Genomic DNA, 6,942 nt, shown 5'->3' on the forward strand with positions numbered 1-6,942 from the left:
AATCCTGCATGAACAACATATATATTAATGTTCTGCAGTTCTGTAGTTCCGTGAAAAGCATTAAATACATTTGCAAGTCCGTGAATGAGGGCAGTAATGTGGCTGTATTTCAAATTCAGTATATCGATATGAATATGAAACACACTTGCAATACACTTGTTGTTTGTCATATAACAACGAATATATTCGCTAAAAATTATCTAAATGGCAGCATAACGTTTACCGGGTCAGCTGGTAATAATGATAATAATACTAATATGTTACTTTACATTTTTGTTGATAATATTAAGATTACGCGCTAAACATATTTTATTCATAAATAAAATAAAATCTCCTTCATGTCCAAACCTACATTGCTAAGTGCGCAACACTTCCCCCAGCCGCATTCTAATCTGGCCCTACAGTTGCATTCGCGTAACTTTCATTCACACGACTTCCACCCACGACACTTCTCCACGCACCTCTTTCAACAGATTCTCTTCTGTGTAATAGTTTTATATTCGACCACTTGGTTCAAACCCACTAGCGGGCTTGATATCAGAAACAAACAACTGTTCTCGATCATTCCAATGTATTGTTTATATAACACTTAAAAGGACTAATAAAGTGGAACGGAGTGAGTTAGAAGATGACAGCCAAACTCTGAAGTTCTGATTTATAATTTGAAAGAAAATTAAAGTGGCGACGAGGATAAAAGTGGAAAGTGAAAGTGAAATTTGGTAGCAGTGTTTCATCTTGTCACCAGAGTTTGGGGTAAGAGTTGTTTTTTTTTGTTCCTGCCTATATTGTTTGCGGTGCCGGCATAGTGATTTTATTAAAGTTTTATTCAGCCCTATAGCCATTTTTTTTGTTGCTTAATTCGACGGACATTGTGTTCTGTAATATTATTGTTTTCTGACAATTCAATCAGTTCCTTTGGAAGACTAATTTTGTTTTGTCTTTCGATTTTATCAGGCAAAATTTGTCGATTGAGCGATTTGTTGATGGTTGCTGTTTGTGCTCCTGTGGTTGCTGGTATCTGCTGCTGTTGCTGGTTTTTGCTGCTTTTGCTGAGTGTTTTTGCCTGCCCGAGCCAGATTTTGGTCGGTCGATTTGATTCTCTTTGATTGAACAACAGAAAATAAGGTACGTGCACCCATTTTTGGTCAATGATAAAAATAAAAGAAGTTCCCTTAATTTATTATCAATTTTTTGGAAACACATATATTTAGAAGCATTAATATTCAGACGTTTTGGTTTTTGCACTCATTGTTATTCATTTTATTGTACTATCAGATTAACAATGCCGCTAATAGGCTCCATTGAAGCGTATATTCCTGGTTCAACCAGTTTCGCGCAATATGTTGAGCAAATCGAATGGATCTTTAAGATTAATAAAATACCAGTGGAGGAGAAAATTGCATATTTCCTTGCGCTGTGTGGAAGAGAAACATTCAGTGAGCTAAAGCTATTACATCCAGGTGTAGATTTATCTACTCTGACTTATGAGGCCATTATTGATTCGTTAAAGCGACGGTTTGACAAGGCAGATACAGATATGTTTCAGAGATACAAATTTTATATTATGATGCAGGGAGAATCTGAAACAGCAGAAGATTTTATTCTTAAAGTAAAATTACAAGCAGAAAGCTGCGAGTTTGGTGCGTTTAAGGAAACTGCCATTAGAGATAAATTAGTAATGGGCGTTTTAGACAAGCAGGTTCAGCAAAGACTGATTGAAGAGGAAGAATTAACTTTGGCTAAAGCTGAAAAAATTATTGTCAACAGAGAAGTTGCTGGCGTACGCACAAGAATGATGAACGATAATAGACTAACAGTAGTGGCGAAGGTAGACAGCAGCAAGCGGAAGGTTTACAGTTCACATCGTCCCAGAAGCCGAGAAAGGAGAAATAGACATGATGAAAGCAGGAGTAGTAGTCGTAGTAGGTCGTTTTCCAGCCAAAGAAAATCATACTTTTGCAATTTTTGCAACAAGAAGGGGCACACAAAAAAATATTGCTACGAACTGAAAAGAAAAAAAAAGATGCATGTCAAATTTGTGGATGATACTGAAGTTTCTCCGGCTCAAACTGCTAGCAGGACTGATTATTTTAAACGTCTGAAAGAGGATCTTAAAGACAGCGGGTCCGAATCAGAAGAAAATTGTATGAAACTGTCTTCTGCCAAGCATCTGAATGAGCCCTGTTACATAGAAGTCTTTATCGAAAATAGGAAAATGCGCATGGAAGTTGATTGTGGTTCTGCTGTTAGCGTTATTGACGAACAGGAATATAATAGTCGATTTGGACATATAATGCTGGAATCATACAACAATCGCCTTGCCGTTGTGGATGGAGCTAAATTGGAAGTTTTAGGAAGCATTTTGGTATCTGTAAGCATAAATGGAATTAGTGAGCACAATATGGAATTGGTGGTTTTGAAAAATAATAAGAAATTGCGCAGAATTACTCCACTTTTTGGCAGAAAATGGCTCGATTTGTTCTTCCCGGAATGGCGTACGCCATTTTCTTGTGCGAGGATAAATCAGATCTCGGAGAGGGAGATTGAAAGTACAGTGGAAAATGTGAAGAGTAAGTTTAATCACATTTTCAAAAAGAGCTTTTCTGATCCTATAGTTGGGTTTGAAGGAGACTTAATTCTGAAGGAAGATAGACCTGTTTTCAAGAAAGCCTATCAAGTTCCCTTGAGGCTCAGACAAAAAGTTATTGAACATCTTGAACTTTTAGAAAGAGATGGAGTGATTAAGCCTATAGAGGCAAGTGAGTGGGCTTCGCCTGTTGTGGTTATTGAAAAAAAAGATCAAGGAATTCGTTTGGTAATTGATTGCAAGGTTTCAATCAACAAGATGATCGTATCTAATACTTATCCTTTGCCAAATGCTCAGGATCTTTTTGCTTCTTTGGCGGGTGCTAAGGTTTTCTGTTCATTAGACCTTGCTGGAGCATATACTCAGTTGAAGTTATCAGAAAAATCGCAGAAATTTATGGTAATCAATACTCTTAAAGGTCTCTACACTTATACAAGACTACCACAAGGTGCATCATCCAGCGCTTCGATTTTTCAAAAGGTTATGGATCAAATTTTGAATGGTTTACCTTTAGTATTTTGTTATTTAGACGACGTTTTAATTGCCGGGATTGACTATGAAGACTGTAAAAAAAATCTTTATTTGGTTTTAGACCGTCTTTCTAAAGCTAACATAAAAGTGAATCTAACAAAATGCAATTTTTTTTGTAAAATCATTGCCTTACCTGGGACACATTATTTCAGATAAAGGATTAATGCCATGTCCGCAAAAGGTAGAAACTATTCGTGCAGCGAAACCACCACGAAACGTTTCAGAATTAAAGGCATTTTTAGGACTTTTGAACTTTTACGGAAAGTTCATCCCCCATTTGTCATCCCGTTTGAGTTGTCTTTACAGATTACTGCAAAAGGAAGTTCAGTTTTATTGGTCTAGCGAATGTCAGAAAGTCTTTGATGAATGCAAGAATTACCTTTTGAATGAAAATCTCTTAGAATTTTTTGATCCAAGAAAACCTGTAGTAGTGGTTTCTGATGCCTCCAGTTATGGTATCGGTGGTGTTATCGCTCATGTGGTTAATGGTATAGAGAAACCAATTTCGTTTGCATCATTTTCTCTTAATAATGCCCAACGCAAGTATCCCATATTACATCTGGAAGCTTTAGCAGTGGTAACCACTATAAAAAAATTTCATAAGTTTCTCTATGGCCAGAAATTTACAGTTTACACTGACCATAAGCCACTCATTGGCATTTTTGGTAAAGAAGGTCGTAATTCAATGTATGTTACCAGATTACAACGCTATGTTATGGAACTTTCAATATATGACTTCGACATAGTTTATCGACCGTCTACAAAAATGGGGAATGCCGATTTTTGTTCGAGATTCCCGCTATCGGACGAAATTCCTCAGTCATTGCAGCGAGAATACATTAAAAACTTAAATTTTTCAACGGATTTTCCCATGGACTATCGACAGATAGCACGAGAGACAGGAAAGGATAAGTTTTTGCAACAAGTGCAGACATTTATCTCAAACGGTTGGCCAGATAGGATTGATACATGTTTCAAGGATATTCGGGCACATTATCAGGATCTTGAATTAGTTGATGGATGTATCTTGTTTCAAGATAGAGTGATTATTCCGAAAGTTTTGCAAAACGTTATTCTGAAAATATTGCACAAAAATCATACAGGGATTTCAAAAGTTAAGCAATTGGCTCGAAGAAGTGTGTATTGGTTTGGGCTAAACAAAGATATTGAAAATTACATCAAATCTTGCCGTACCTGTATAGAGATGTCTATCGTGCCAAAACCTAAGACAAAAAACGCTTGGATACCCACAACACGTCCATTCAGTCGCCTACATGCTGATTTTTTTTATTTCCAACAAAAAGTATTTTTAATTATTGTTGACAGCTATAGTAAATGGTTAGAATTGGACATAATGCCACAAGGAACCGATTGCAAAAAAGTTCTAAAGAGATTTACAACATTATTTGCACGGTTTGGGTTACCGGATGTGGTTGTTACCGACGGAGGACCTCCTTTCAATTCATCCTCATTCATCAAGTTTCTAGAGAATCAAGGTATAAAGGTTTTGAAGAGCCCTCCGTATAACCCGTAAAGCAACGGACAGGCTGAGAGGATGGTGCGACTAATCAAGGAAGTATTTAAAAAATACTTACTAGACCCACGGATGCAAAAGATGGACACAGAGGAAAAAGTTAACAATTTCCTCTTTAATTACCGTAATACTTGTTTGGGTAATGGTCAATTTCCTTCAGAGCGAGTTTTCACTTTTAAACCAAAAACAGATTTGGATCTCATTAACCCTAAAAACACTACAAAAAACAATTGACTAATTCACAGCATGATGAAACATACCTTAAAGATCGAACTAATATCTCAGTGCATGATCCTTTTATAAAACTGACACCAGGTGATCCTGTATATTATAAAAACCACAACCCTACTGATATGCGTAGGTGGTTGAGAGCAAAACTTATTAAGCGGCTATCTACAAATATTTTCCAGGTTTCACTCGGCGGTCGATTGTTTTCCGCCCATCGACATCAATTACGTTTGGTGGAAGAGCCTTTTGATCGAAAGTCTACAAGAATTTTATTCGATCAGATCTCACCAGAGTGCCTAGTGAACCAAGATACCGAAAATGATTATCAACAACAGCAGGCAATTCAAAGCGACGAAGAAGATTTTTACGGGTTTGTATCGGACTCCAATTTGTTCGATGCAGCCGTTCGATCCAGCTCAACTAGTGTTCCAAACAGCCCAGTTGAAATCGAACATTCTGAACATAGCCGACAGGAAAGAAAATCCGGAACGCGAAAGCGTAGACACCCTCAGACGTCTCCATTAAGACGATCGAAACGAAGTAAGATCAGTAGTAAACGTAGTGAGTTTGTTTATTTTTGAATATATTAATACTATTGAAATAAGTGATTGTTCTGAGACATCAACGAATTAAGCATAACATTGTAGTATTTTACATTTGAATTTAATCATTCTATCAGAATCTTAAGGGAGGAGAATTGTAATAGTTTTATATTCGACCACTTGGTTCAAACCCACTAGCGGGCTTGATATCAGAAACAAACAACTGTTCTCGATCATTCCAATGTATTGTTTATATAACACTTAAAAGGACTAATAAAGTGGAACGGAGTGAGTTAGAAGATGACAGCCAAACTCTGAAGTTCTGATTTATAATTTGAAAGAAAATTAAATTCTGTTGCTCACACTATTTCCCCCGAAAACTTCTCTACATAGAATAGCCGCGTCATCGACAAATTAAATTTTCCCATATCGGAATATGCTGCAGAATTCGCCAGTTATTACCTGTTATTAATTCTTCGCTGCACAGCAGATTAATCTCTTTAGTTTGCGAAAATGAAATGAAATAAAATGACGTTGTACTGGAAAAATATATACTAAGACACCCGACATCATCAGCACGAGGGAAAAAAATCATCAACGACGGTAGCAACGTATAACTATTGCATTCAGAATCTACAAAAACATCACTAATGAGCAAGCGGGTCTGTCGCAGACGAAAGACCAAAATACTCTCACATGGGAATGTATTCGTGTACAGTACACGACAGTAACAATAAATGTCGCATAACATTTCCACTGTGTGACTGTAGTTAAAAATTCAATCGCGTGACTGCCACGGGACAATGGTGGCGACAGTCATGAGATTACTGTCGTGATGCAGTACATTTGGTACCCCTGGACACAACCCTCCTGCGACTTTTTATTTCTAAAATGGGAATGAGATGTATATTCTTGTCATTAGTAATAGCATACCAAATACTTGAACTGACTACATGTTAATAATAAATATAAATTATTTCAAAATGCACAGTCGAAATGGATTGCATTCGAAATTGCCTCTTTTTGGCTGAAAATTTTCACAATGTAGATGATGACTTCATCTTTGAATCTGAAGTAGCGATTGGAACGGCGAATGATTAGAGATCGTTCAAGTCCTTTGGAAAGGCTTAATCCTATTTTTGGCTACCATTGCTAATACTACTCGATAACAAATGAGGATACGATTTCAAAAGTCACAAAATGGCATGTTTTTCAACTGCAATCGCCCACGAGAATTGAGTGAGTGTTCATGAGAGTTCATTCAAGCTAAAAATCTCAACACAGCGCCTTCGGAAATTGAGTGAGACAATTTTTGCGAGCTGTCACTTCTCATTCGCGCATCAGAATCAGCCCCATTGTTTCGTGCTGACATTTCATTTAGTGTTGAAAAACGGGAATAAGACCCGAAAGCACCTAATATGTGTCCTGAGGGAAATTTCTTTTCTCTTAACTATCAATACTTCGGTCAAGCTACTTCTGAAGCGTCCATATAATATGTTAGCAATAATTCGCATCTGAAG

At 37.0% G+C, this 6,942-nt stretch overlaps 1 long non-coding RNA gene across 1 annotated transcript; it reads left to right on the top strand.

The window, feature by feature from the left end:
• Positions 1–634: 634 nt before the first annotated feature.
• LOC129767400 (uncharacterized) lies at positions 635–5,733 on the top strand. Its single transcript, XR_008741514.1, has 3 exons — positions 635–753; positions 955–1,125; positions 5,063–5,733. It is a non-coding gene; the product is annotated as an uncharacterized LOC129767400 (long non-coding RNA).
• Positions 5,734–6,942: the final 1,209 nt, after the last annotated feature.

The sequence above is a fragment of the Toxorhynchites rutilus genome, chromosome 1, assembly GCF_029784135.1.
Source record: "Toxorhynchites rutilus septentrionalis strain SRP chromosome 1, ASM2978413v1, whole genome shotgun sequence".
Lineage (NCBI taxonomy): Eukaryota > Metazoa > Arthropoda > Insecta > Diptera > Culicidae > Toxorhynchites > Toxorhynchites rutilus.